The following is a 12,815-nucleotide window of genomic DNA, read 5'->3' as shown; positions in this document are numbered from 1 at the left end:
CCCCAGGGTTACTAAAAGATCTACCAGGCGGGCCCATGTGCCCCCCTCCTATTATTAGCCTTCAATGCCCCCGGGACCTGGCCCGTCCAGGGGCTAAAGCATTTATCAACGCCAGATAACATGTTTTTTTTTTATAATATCAAAATCTGCAGATCCAGCCACAGATTTCTCCATGATTAAAAAAAAAGGCTTTTTAACCGTGGGAGTGGCTAAAGCCAAGTTCCACAATGGCTGTCAGCACTTCTTGTTTGGAGTGTTATCATCCAATCAGATCGCAGCAGGAGATCTCTCTGGATTGGAGGCTTTAGATATACACATTTAATTTCCCTTTAATATTTCAAAAACTACTGAATGGATTTACACCAAAGTAACAAAAGGGTGATCTGCAGACCAAAAGCTACCTTTTTACCAAATTTGCTCAGTTTCCAACCAACGGTTCGGGCTGCAGGCGTGTCTAAATAGTCTTTGGGAATTAACATGGGAACACAGACTTTCTCGGACCCCATTTTTCCTGGCCCAGGGTTGATGCTCATCCTGGCACTTTCTATGCACAACAAGACTGAACTTGACACTTTTTTTGGAAAATTTGGTGAAGTTCGAAAAACGGAGCCAAAGATAAAGGCAAGTCAAAAAACACTTATTCAATGGAAACTAGGTCCTCACCATAACAATCAATATATATATTCACTTAAAAAAACAAAGATTACAGGGACATATCATTTAGGTTCTGAATTTACTCACACATAGAAATTCAACAGTTATAGTTAGTTATTTCAAGTAACTATAACTGAAGTCCAAAGGTAATTATAAATCGCTCCCCCACCACGCAGTTTCTTCTTCAATAATTTAACTGCGATTGTTTCATTGATATTTTTAATTACGTTATAAAAGTTGTCATGAGCGCTATAATATCTGTAGTAATTAGCAGTGCATGGTGAAGGTGCGAGTTATAGTTACTTGAAATAACACTAACTATAACTGTCAAATTTCTATGGCTGTGTGCGATTAAATTCAGAACCTAACTATAACGTCCCAATAACCCTTGGCTTTTTAAGTGAATTTCTATATTTTTTTTACATAAAGTAATTTTAATTACTATACGTTACTCCAACCACTGCCGTGCATGTGCCTTTGGCTGTGTGGGGCAGGTATTGGCCGCAGGGCCTGCAGCCAACCCTTAGAGCCACCCAACTCCACAGCAGGGGTTGCCTGCATGGCCTGTCTCTCTTGGTGTGAAAATAGGTGAGAGGGTTTCTCTGGGTGTGAGAGTTGGTGTGAGACTGCCTGTCTGGGTTTGAGAGTGGGTGTGAGAAGGTCTATGTGGGTGTGCGACTGGGTGTGAGATTTTATGTCTGGGTGTGAGAGTAGGTGTGAGAGGGTGTCTGTGGGAGTGGGTGTGAGAGTGTCTGTGAATGGGTATGTGAGTGCCTGTGTGGGTCTGTGAGAGGGTGTGTGAGAGTCTGAATGGGCGCATGAATGTCTGAGTGGGTCTGTGAGTGGGTGCATGAGTGCCTAAGTGGGTCTGTGAGTAGCTGCATGAGTGTCTGAGTGCATCTGTGAGTAAGTGCATGCGTCTCAGAGTAGATCTGTGAGCGGGTGCATGAGCCTGAGTGGATCTGTGAGTCAGTGCATGAATGTCTGAGAGGGTCAATGAGTGGGTGCGTGGGTCTCTTGAGTGGGTCTGTGAGTGGGTGCATGAGTGTCTAAGTGGGTCTGTGAGTGGGTGTGTAAGCCTGAGTGGGTCTGTGAGTAGGTGCATGAATGTCTGAGAGGGTCTGTGAGTGGGTGAATGAATGTTTGAGTGGACTGTGAGTGGGTGCATGAGTGTCTAAGTGAGTCTGTGAGTGGGAGCGTGAGTGTCTGAGTCGGTCTGTGAGTGAGTACATGATTGCCTGAGTGCTATCTGAGTGTGTCTGTGAGTGGGTGTGTGAGTGTATTTAGCTGTGTGAGTGTTTGGCCATAAAGGAATCTCACCTGCCATTTTATCCAACAAGAGTCCACAGTTTTGCACAAAATATCTACCCAAGTGGCGCTCTTTCTGCCTCCTTGGGTAAATGTTCAGTACGTATTCTATACTACAGCTGTGCAATCGAAAAGAAGGAAATGTCACCCGTGACCTTGTGTGTGTTTTTGCAATAGAATTGTTCCTGGTGCGTCTTTCTCTAGAAATATGTGATAACACGAATCCTCCTACAGAGAGGCCAACGAAACTACAAAGATATAAATCTCTACCAAACCAGGGTCCTTCCTGTTGTCTATATGACATAAATGCTCCTTTCTTTAGGGGTGATGGCCTCATATCCCTCTCCATAAGAACGCACCACCAAACTTGGCAGCAAACAGACTTGGTGGCCCTTTGGTAAGCTGTCCATCATCCTGGTAAAAGGTGGAAAGACCTTTGCATATTATTAAGGTGGACGGTGTGGGGCCAAGCAGGCGGCGCTTCCAGGTGATTTGCACATTTGCATACCTGTAGCAATTCAAAGGGAGAACCATGGACTCTGCACTGACCAGGAGAGGTCAAGAAAGAACTCACTTGCCACAGTCACATACAGATTGCGCTTCAATAGATCAAAAATTTTATTCACCACCACGAAGGATTTCAAATCATTTTTCAAAATGGAATTACTGACTAAACATACTTCGTAAAAGAGGGGGGCCAAGCGCACGCCTGAGCCGATCTCGGCCACGCAGATCCCCTTCCCTCGGCAATCTGAGCCCGAGGACCCCATTCCCTGGGGCCTGGCCTTCAATCAATAGAGGAGGGCCCCCCCGGCTAATTTTGGTCCCAGGAATGCCATTCTCTGGGGCCTGGTCATAAACAAATAGAGGAGGGGGGCTGCCCTGGCCCCCTCCCCGTGTTGATTGCGGCTCTGGGGACCCCAGGGGCCTGGCCATGTCTCCTGGGTGCCCCTCCAGGGCACCCAGTGTGCAATGGCATCCGAGGAAAGAGCCTCAAGACCCCGCAGTCCCAGTCTGCCTCATTCCTCCTGTGGGAGCTGGCACTGCTATTGCATGCAGGGAGCTGCTAAACATGTAACTTCCTGTTTGGAAAAGCAATCGTTTCATCTCTTTCCCTGCCCATATCCCTGCAGGCAGAGTAAATGATGAAACCTCTGCTTCCGGCTGGCGAGAGCACTTTGACAGCTCCCGCCCGGTGGCAGGGTATTTTTTGCTCTGACTTGGTGGGCACCCACCCCAGGACATAGCAGGAGCCGGATTTGGGGGCGGTGGTCCCCAGTGCCATTATCGGAGCCACACAACACCTTCCAATGTTTAATGTAGGCTTTGGGAGGTGGTGGTCCCTGGGGTCGGGGTCAGCGACAAACCCCCTTCATTATTTTATTTCATCCCTGGGGAGGTGGCGGTTCTCGGGGCTGCAGGATGGCCACATAGGACCCCAACCAATATTTTACAGCATTTGACCCAGGGTGTGTTCGTGGGCCCAGAGGGCCCACCCGCATACATATACAATTATTTCCCCAGGGAGGTGTCATTCCCAGGGCATGGGGTGCCGCATGGGTACCCCCTGTATACAATTCAAACAATAGAGGAGGCAGTGCCGTTCCCCTCTTGGAGCCATATATGGCCCTGAGGACTGCCACCCCTGAGGATCAGCTCCTGTTACGTCCCGAGGTGTCCATACTCATGAGGAAGCTGTTTGCTTTTGTTTGGTGGGAGCTGATAGCTCCCACCAAATCAAAGAAAACAGTACTCCACTTTCTGCAAGCGGGAGCTGTCAAACAGCTACAACTTGCAGAAAGTGGAGTTTTCATCTTTTTCCCTGCATGTAAATATGCTATTTAAAGCAGCTCCCTGCTAGCGGGAGCAATGGTGGCTCCAGCAGGAGTTGGAAGCCGGATGGGACCGTGGGGTCATTGAGGCTCCCCCCGCGGTCCCCAAAACATTAAACAAAAAATACACTAATTTTCAAGGTGGAACTGCAGATCTGTTCTACCTTGAAAACTATTTTGTGAAGACGATCAAGGAACTGTCACCTTGGGAAACACAAGGTCACTGGAGACATTTCCTCTCCATTTTTACGCAGCTGTAATGTAGGAGATGAACTATACATTTACCCAAGGAGGTAGCACTCACTAATTAGCCAGTAGAAAGTATTGCAGTTGGGAAGACATTTTGGACAAGACGGTGGCCTCTTCTTAGATAAATACGCATGGCAGGATTCATTCTGCCACAATGCTCATTTAACAGAAATTAACCCTCAGCGACAAGCACAGACACATATAAAGCAAGTGCCCACATTGAAGCTCTACTTCTGTAAAGTACTAATTAGCCTAACTTTGTAGGCATGGCCAAGGCAAAGAAAGTGAGTTTTCTCTGCATTTCTACCTTGAATAGTTACCTGTATTTCTTGAGGGATGTGTTTGCATCCTTGCTTTTTTCAAGCACAATATCTCATTTAGTGACTGTGATAAGTGGTTTCTTTCTTGTCAACTGCTGCTGAGACCCAACCCCACCTGTGCGACGTGGGGTTGGGTGATTATAGGGGGCCCGGAGGCCAACCCCTGCAGTGCACATCCAAAAGCCATGCACGACACAGTGTTGGGTGATTACAGGGGGTGTCTGCACGGCTTGGCCCCAGGCGAAGCCCTGCAGCCAACTCTCACCATGCACGGCTGAAGACCATGCCCAGCAGTGGTAGAATTAACGTATAGTAATGAAATTTACTTTCCGGTAAAAAAAACATAGAAATTCACAGAAAAAAACAAAAGTTACATAGGTTTTATAGTTAGGCTCACATTTTAAATGTACAAAGCCATAGAAATTCACCTGTCAGAGTTATCTCAAGTAACTTTAACTCGTGCCCTAAGATAACTATATATTGTGCCCTCACCATGCACTGCTAATTACCCCACAATTTACAGCATGACATATTTGATAACATCATTGATAATATCACTGTAATATTTGCAGTAAAGTTTTTCACGAAAAAAATATGGGTTATATTTATACTTTTTGGTGCAAAACTGCATTAAAGCAGTCTTGCACCAAAATGTTTAGCACCAGTTTGCGCAATTTCTGAGCACCAGCCAGGTGCCATATTTATGGAATGGTCGAAGCCGGTACAAAGGGTGGGCTAGCGTAAGATAAAATGACGCTAGCCGGGTGGGGCTGTTGGAGTGGGAGAAGGGATTTTGCACCAAAAAATTATATTAGGCTGGTTAGAGGAAAAAAATTGACTCTTATCAGCCTAGCTTAATTTTCTGACGCAAAACCATCCATACCACATGACTCCTGTCTTAAAAAAGACAGGAGTCATGCCCACCACCCCATTGGCCAGCACAGGGGACCAGTGTCCCCTGGGCATGGCCATGTCACCCTGTGCCATGCAGGGGGCCCCAAGTTGGGCCCCCAATGGCACTTTAATAAAAACAAAATACTTACCTCTACTTACCCTACTTACCTGGGATGGGGTCCCCCATCCTCTGGTGCCCCTCTGGTGTGGGTGGTGGTGTTCCTGGGGCTTGAGGTGGGCACCTGTGGACCGATTCCATGGTGTTTGACAATGGAAATGGGTCCACACGTCCCTTAATGCCTGGTCTGACCCAGGTGTTGAATAATGGTTCAGAGCAAACTTTGCACCATTATTAAGCCCCTCCTCCTACCCGTGCATCATTTTAGCATGGGGGGATAAATATGGGGCTATGGGGTTAGCACCATGTGTTAGATGGGAATACCGACCTTGCATCTCATTGACGCAAGGTAGGTTCACGCATCTAAAAAATGATGCACACTCAATACTTTAACCCCTTCGCTGCCAGGCCTTTTCCCCCTCCTGTGCCAGGCCTTTTTTTGGCTATTTGGGGCAGTTCGCGCTTAGGCCCTCAAAACTTTTTGTCCACATAAGCTAGCCAAGCCAAATTTGCATCCTTTTTTTCCAACATCCTAGGGATTATAGAGAACCAGACTTTGTAGGTTCCCCTGAAGGAGGCCAAGAAATTAGTCAAAATACAATGAAAATTTCGTTTTTTTTTTAAAAAATGGGAAAAAGTGGCTGCAGAAGAAGGCTTGTGATTTTTTCCCTGAAAATGGCATCAACAAAGGGTTTGCGGGGCTAAAATCACCAGCTTCCCAGCTTTCAGGAACAGGCAGACTTGAATCAGAAAGCCCAATTTATCAAAACAATTTTGGCATTTTACTGGGACATACCCCATTTTTACGATTTTTTGTGCTTTCAGCCTCCTTCCAGTCAGTGACAGAAATGGGTGTGAAACCAATGCTGGATCCCAGAAACCTAAACATTTCTGAAAAGTAGACAAAATTCTGAAATCGTCAAGGGGTAATTTGTGTAGATCCTACAAGGGTTTCCTACCGAAAATAACAACTGAAAAAAAAAATTGAAATTGAGGTGAAAAAACAGCAATTCTTCTCTACGTTTTACTCTGTAACTTTTTCCTGCAATGCCAGATTTTTTAAAGCAATATACCGTTACGTCTGCTGGACTCTTCTGGTTGCGGGGATATGTAGGGCTTGTAGGTTCATCAAGAATCCTAGGTACCCAGAGCCAATAAATGAGCTGCACCCTGCAGTGGGTTTTCATTCTATACCGGGTATACAGCAATTCATTTGCTGAAATATGAAGAGTGAAAGATAGCTATCAAGAAAACTTTTGTATTTCCAAAATGGGCACAAGATAAGGTGTTGAGGAACAGTGGTTATTTGCACATCTCTGAGTTCCGGGGTGCCCATACTAGCATGTGAATTACAGGGCATTTCTCAAATAGATGTCTTTTTTACACACTCTCTCATATTTGGATGGAAAAAATGTAGAGAAAGACAAAGGGCAATAACACTTGTTTTGCTATTCTATGTTCCCCCAAGTCTCCCGATAAAAATTATACCTCACTTGTGTGGGTAGGCCTAGCGCCTGCAACAGGACATGCCCCAAAACACAACGTGGACACATTCCATTTTTTGACAGAAAACAGAGGTGTTTTTTGCAAAGTGCCTACCTGTAGATTTTGGCCTCTAGCTCAGCCAGCACCTAGGGAAACCTACCAAACCTGTGCATTTTTTTAAACTAGAGGCCTAGAGGAATCCAAGACGGGGTGACTTGTGGGGCTCTGACCAGGTTCTGTTACCCAGAATCCTTTGCAAACCTCAAAATTTGGCTAAAAAAACAAGTTTTCCTCACATTTCGGTGACAGAAAGTTCTGGGATCTGAGAGGAGCCACAAATTTCCTTCCACCCAGCGTTCCCCCAAGTCTCTCGATAAAAATGATACCTCACTTGTGTGGGTAGGCCTAGCGCCCGCTACAGGAAATGCCCCAAAACACAACGTGGACACATTCCATTTTTTGACAGAAAACAGAGGTGTTTTTTGCAAAGTGCCTACCTGTAGATTTTCGCCTCTAGCTCAGCCGGCACCTAGGGAAACCTACCAAACCGGTGCATTTCTGAAAACTAGAGACCTACGGGAATCCAAGATGGGGTGACTTTTGGGGCTCTGATCAGGTTCTGTTACCTAGAATCCTTTGCAAACCTCAAAATTTGGATTAAAAAACACGTTTTCCTCACATTTCGGTGACAGAAAGTTCTGGAATCTGAGAGGAGCCACAAATTTCCTTCCACCCAGCGTACCCCCAAGTCTCCTGATAAAAATAATACCTCACTTGTGTGGGTAGGCCTAGCGCCCGCGACAGGAAATGCCCCAAAACACAACGTGGACACATCAATTTTTTTGTCAGAAAACAGAGGTGTTTTTTGCAAAGTGCCTACCTGCGGATTTTGGCCTCTAGCTCAGCCGGCTCCTGGGGGGGGGGGGGCAGAAATGGCCTAAAATAAATATGCCCCCCCCCCAACCCCCCCTGGGGAGCGACCCTTGCCTACGGGGTCGCTCCCCCTGAGTGACATTGGCGCAAAAAAAAAAGATCCTCATAAAAATAGTCCAATCTGCCCCCACGGGGGGCAGAAATGGCCTAAATGTAATTTGCCCCGTAGGGGAGTGACCCTTGCCTAAGGGGTCGCTCCCCACCTCTAAAAAAAAAAAAAAAATATTTGATCCCTGGTGCCTAGAGGTTTCTGCCCCAGGGGTGGCAGAAAAGGCCTTAAAAAAAATGCCCCCCCTGGGAGCTACCCTTGCCCAAGGGGTCGCTCCCTTATGCCAATTTCCCCCCAAAAATAAAATCCCTGGTGTCTAGCGAGCGTTTCAAAAGCCGGATTGCTTTAAAATCCGGCTTTTGAAACTCTGCGAGAGACTTTAATGGGAAGGAAATACATTTCCTTCCCTTTGAAGCCTCTCCGGGCCTCCTCCACGTGATCGGAAGAGAAATGCTTTGCATTTCCCTTCCGAGCGCACTGGAAGCTGAGCTTCCAGCGCGAAGGAGGAGGCCTCTGTGACAATCAGCGCGCGGGTTGGGTGGGATTCCCCTTCCATCCACGACCGTGGGGTGTGGGTGGGAGGCCCATGGGGGGAGCGCTAGCGCTCCCCCCGGTTCCCAGGTGCAGGACGAGGTGATCTCGTCCAAGGCACCGTAGGGGTTAACATTAGACATGTCTAACGTAAAAAAATAAATATGGACTTAGTTTTGTGCCAAATTTGCGTTAAAAACAAATTACGTAAATTCAGCGCAAATATGGAATAAATATGCCCCTATGTATGGCCGAATGCAAGTTATAGTTACCTTAGGAGATGAGTTATAGTTACTTGAGATAACATTAATAGGTGAATTTCCATGGCATTGTATATTTAAAATGTGAGCCTAACTATAACACCCCTGTGAATGAATATATATTTCTCTTGTCCCCAACCAAGATGGCTGAAGCATATTGTGAAGAAGATCAAAAACATGGTATTTTTCACACAAAAAAATAATTATACATTCAGTCATGGTTGAGGTCATGAAAAAACACTTTTCAATGCATATTTCATTGTAAATTATTGAATACACCATAAAACACATATAAGCCATCTGCAATTTTGTAATCAGTAGTAAACTGTCTTGGGACATAACCACATGCACCTCTGACTCCAGAGAAGATCAATCTGCCCATTTGCAAAAAGTGCCATCTAGCTACACAAGTAAGTATAATATTACTTTAAATCATCTTAATACAATATTAACAATAAAACTAGAACAAATATATATATTTTTTTAATTATTTCACTGGCAATCTAAAGGTTCTCTTCAACCTCCACATTCAAATCATGTACTACTGTTGGAACGTTGTAAGTAACCATTCACACATTATTATATTAAAATGCATTGGTATACTTAGAATTTCCATATTCCTGCAGAGCTCGACCATCCCGTCTCCCATTATGTACTACAGGCACTGTTGTCTCTTAATTTAATTTTGTGTTGGAAATTTTCTAAATGGCCCAACTCCTTCATAAACACTTCTGGGAATTTTTCACATATTTTTGTGCTAATAAACAGGTTCTGCACCATTGGGGACTAGTTTCATTCTCTCTGATGACTCCAATCTAGTAAACTAGAACCTTTCTCAGCTATGTATAGTCTCCCATTTGTGGAACGATCTTTGATGAAAATATGCATGTTTAACATTCCCAATAAAGATATAGGAGCTTGATTTAATATCTACCCATTGAGGTGTATAACCCTTGTCCTTAAGCTTGCAAACACCTTTACTTTAACTCCATCTAACAACACATCATATGTAGGATAATCCTCTCCACTTTCCATTCCTATAGTCAGAACCTGTAAAACTAATTTATTTACATTAACATCCACATCTTCAACCATATGCATCTGTTTGTGATCAACTTTCAGATTCCTGCACAATCTGGCATTATGGGGGTTATTCTAACTTTGGAGGAGTGTTAATCCGTCCCAAATGTGACAGTAAAGTGACAGATATACCACCAGCCGTATTACGAGTTCCATAGGATATAATGGACTCGTAATACGGCTGGTGGTAAATCCGTCACTTTTCCGTCACTTTTGGGACGGATTAACACCTCCTCCAAAGTTAGAATAACCCCCTATGTCCCGTTTTGTTACACTTCATGCATAATCATGCAGGACAACTGGAAAATGTGCTAAATGGTAGTAACTTTAACAAGAATAACACTTATTTTTTACCTTGTCTTTGTCACTGTTCATTTTATTTTTGTGTTGTGTTTCATGACCTCTTCTACTATTCTCTATGCCTTTTGTAGCATCCTCGCTTCCATATTGATTTTTCTCTAAATGAATAGTTTCTGAAAGATTACTTTGATTAATTTCTTTTATCCATTCTGCTGTATGTTCTACACTTTTAGCCATGTCTACAGCTTCCTTCAAATCTGGGTTACATGTTAATAACTTTTTGGTGCAATGTACTAATTGGTCTGTAATCAGAGAGTCACATAAGGGACCAAACTCCTAAATTGTGTAGTTGTATGCATTGTTTCCTGATCGAGGAACATTTTTCTCCTCCAATTGCCATTAAGTACAATTGAAATAGTTTTGCCCCCTCCTTCCATGGTAAGAAAGGTTTGCCCACTTTATCTGAAAATGCTAGCAGCTAACATGCCTGAATAAGGCACAAAGTTATTATTTACATAAAAACTGGTAAATTACCAGAGCACACATATGATAACTGTGGCATCAGTATTTAACGATCGTCAACAGTATTTATAAGCACCAGTATCTTCAACCCACTCTAACTTTGTAAAAATACAAGTCTCACCCTTGTCAGTCCTCCTTCCTGAGTCCTGATTCCACAATTATCAGGCTAGCTTCAACCCAGAGGCACAGTGAGCCCAGGCCCCTTCTCTGGCCATATCCATCGTATTTAGGGTGGCAAATGCAAAAACAACAGGGTGATGGGTGGAATGCTTGAATTAATATCAGCCTCTGGCTGATTCGCGAACCACATCCCAATCCATCGATTCTTTGCACACCATGCCACCACATTCAAGCTTGTCTGGGTGATGATTGATGATACCCCGGAACCAATCCCAGGATGCTTGTATCCAGTCCAGAGAGGACCTGGCATCGCAGTTCAGCTGGACTTTTCCCAAGGGGAACAGGGTCAAGACTGATTTGCAAATAGCTGGGTCCAAACTGGAATGGCATATCAAGCAAAAAAATTATTGATTAAACCCAGATCTGACTATGGGTGAATGTTTGATTTGTTTAGCATTCTGTATACCATCTGTTCGTTTTGCATTTGTTGCCCCAACTAGTAAGGGTATGCCCAAACACGGGTCCCGTGCTTGCTATGCCAGCTGATTTAAGCTAGTCTGGCTGATGAGGGTTGATACCCTGAAACCACTCCCATAATGCTTTTTTCTGGTCCAGAAAGGACCCGGACTGGCAGTTCAGGCTGGACTGTTCCCATTGGGAACAGGGTCAAGACAGATTTGCAAATGACTGGGTCCAAACTGGAATGGCATTGCCTGCAAAAGAAATTTGATTTAACCCAGATCTGTGACTGGGGTAAATGTTGGATTTGTTCAGCTTTCTGTCCATCATCTGTTATTTTTGTACTTTCAAAACCAGAGCACCCACTCAGACTTTGACACTCACCCTTCAACAGCTTTCCAGTGCGGGGTCCCTGCTAAATTGGGAAGTGCAATGGCTGCCCCTGAGAGATCCTCCTGACCTGGCTTCTGGGTGAATAAGCTACCCAAATGTAACTTAGTAAACTTGAATAAGTCACTCTCACGACGACATGTCCACAATGCTTTAAATAAATGCCAAGCGCATCGCACAACACACATCAGTGCGTTCCTCACAAAACAATACCTGCTCCCTCACAATGTTTTTTCAGAGCTCCAACATTTCACTCAATTTTCTCAATGGTCATGTCAGATGAAAATCATAATTTTCTACAGCAATTTTCCTGTATACTTGACAAAATACAGATAAAGACAGTTGGTTTGTGAACTCAGTTAAGATGAGGTTATCTCATTAATTAATTCTTATGTACTTCATCTGAAGCACGCTATGGTCAGTAGTCACTGACTTTCAGATCTTCAGGTGTGAGGTTGTCCCAGCTGTCACCTCTACAACCTGAATCCCATCTTCGTCACCAGTGGTCCAATTATGAGATGACTCCGACTTATTAAGATATTACTTTTTTAAGTCTCTAGTTGACAACATCAAGCCACTAGATATGACATCTGAGTAATTACAGTTCTAAATATCAAACAGACTATGGAATGTACCATTAACTGGAAAGGATAGGGAGGAAAAAGGTACTCTGCGGAAGAGAGAACATAACACAAATATGAGGAAAAGGATCAGGTTCACAGCCTGCATAAATTGCATACAGCATAAGATGTCGTGAATTACATGACACAAATTACAACAGAACACTTTTCACCTAATGAGGAAAAATTGGCTTCACTCATAAATTATTTTGAGAACACTTGCTTTGGCCATCTAAGCAGGCCGGGTCACAGAAAGAAGCCAAGGTTCCCAGTTCAATAATGGAACTGTTACTCAACCTGCTTAGAGGGAGGTGCAAAAACAAACATTGCCATAGAAGGGTGGCATAATTCCTTCAAAAGTTCTGTCGATAAATCTCACCCTAGCCTCTATCATTCTCTGGAAACAGTGAAGAAAAGAACAAGGTTTCCAGGAAATTAGACTGGCACACCTTTTGTCAGGTAGCCTAAACCCTTGTATATCAAACAAAAAGCAAATAAATATCTGAGAAGCTACTGGACAAAATCCATCAATTTCCTTTGATGGGAGCTTCAGACTTCCAGAACACTATTGCCTACATTTTACACAATAAACATATACTAATTACGCTCTAAAATTACTTGCCTGTTTTAAAACAAACTCAAAAAATTCAATTGCCATTTTTGCATTTTTGTTTATCAAATTTAAACAACA

The 12,815-nt window shown here is 43.9% G+C and overlaps 1 pseudogene; it reads right to left on the bottom strand.

The window, feature by feature from the left end:
* Window positions 1–2,732, bottom strand: part of LOC138283299 (homeobox protein Nkx-2.5-like) — a 28,698-nt pseudogene extending 25,966 nt beyond the window's left edge.
* Between the last annotated feature and the right edge of the window lie 10,083 nt (window positions 2,733–12,815).

The sequence above is a fragment of the Pleurodeles waltl genome, chromosome 3_1 (genome assembly GCF_031143425.1).
Source record: "Pleurodeles waltl isolate 20211129_DDA chromosome 3_1, aPleWal1.hap1.20221129, whole genome shotgun sequence".
NCBI lineage: Eukaryota > Metazoa > Chordata > Amphibia > Caudata > Salamandridae > Pleurodeles > Pleurodeles waltl.
The sequence above is the reverse complement of the archived record's forward strand: the minus strand, read 5'-3'. Positions and strand labels throughout refer to the sequence as shown.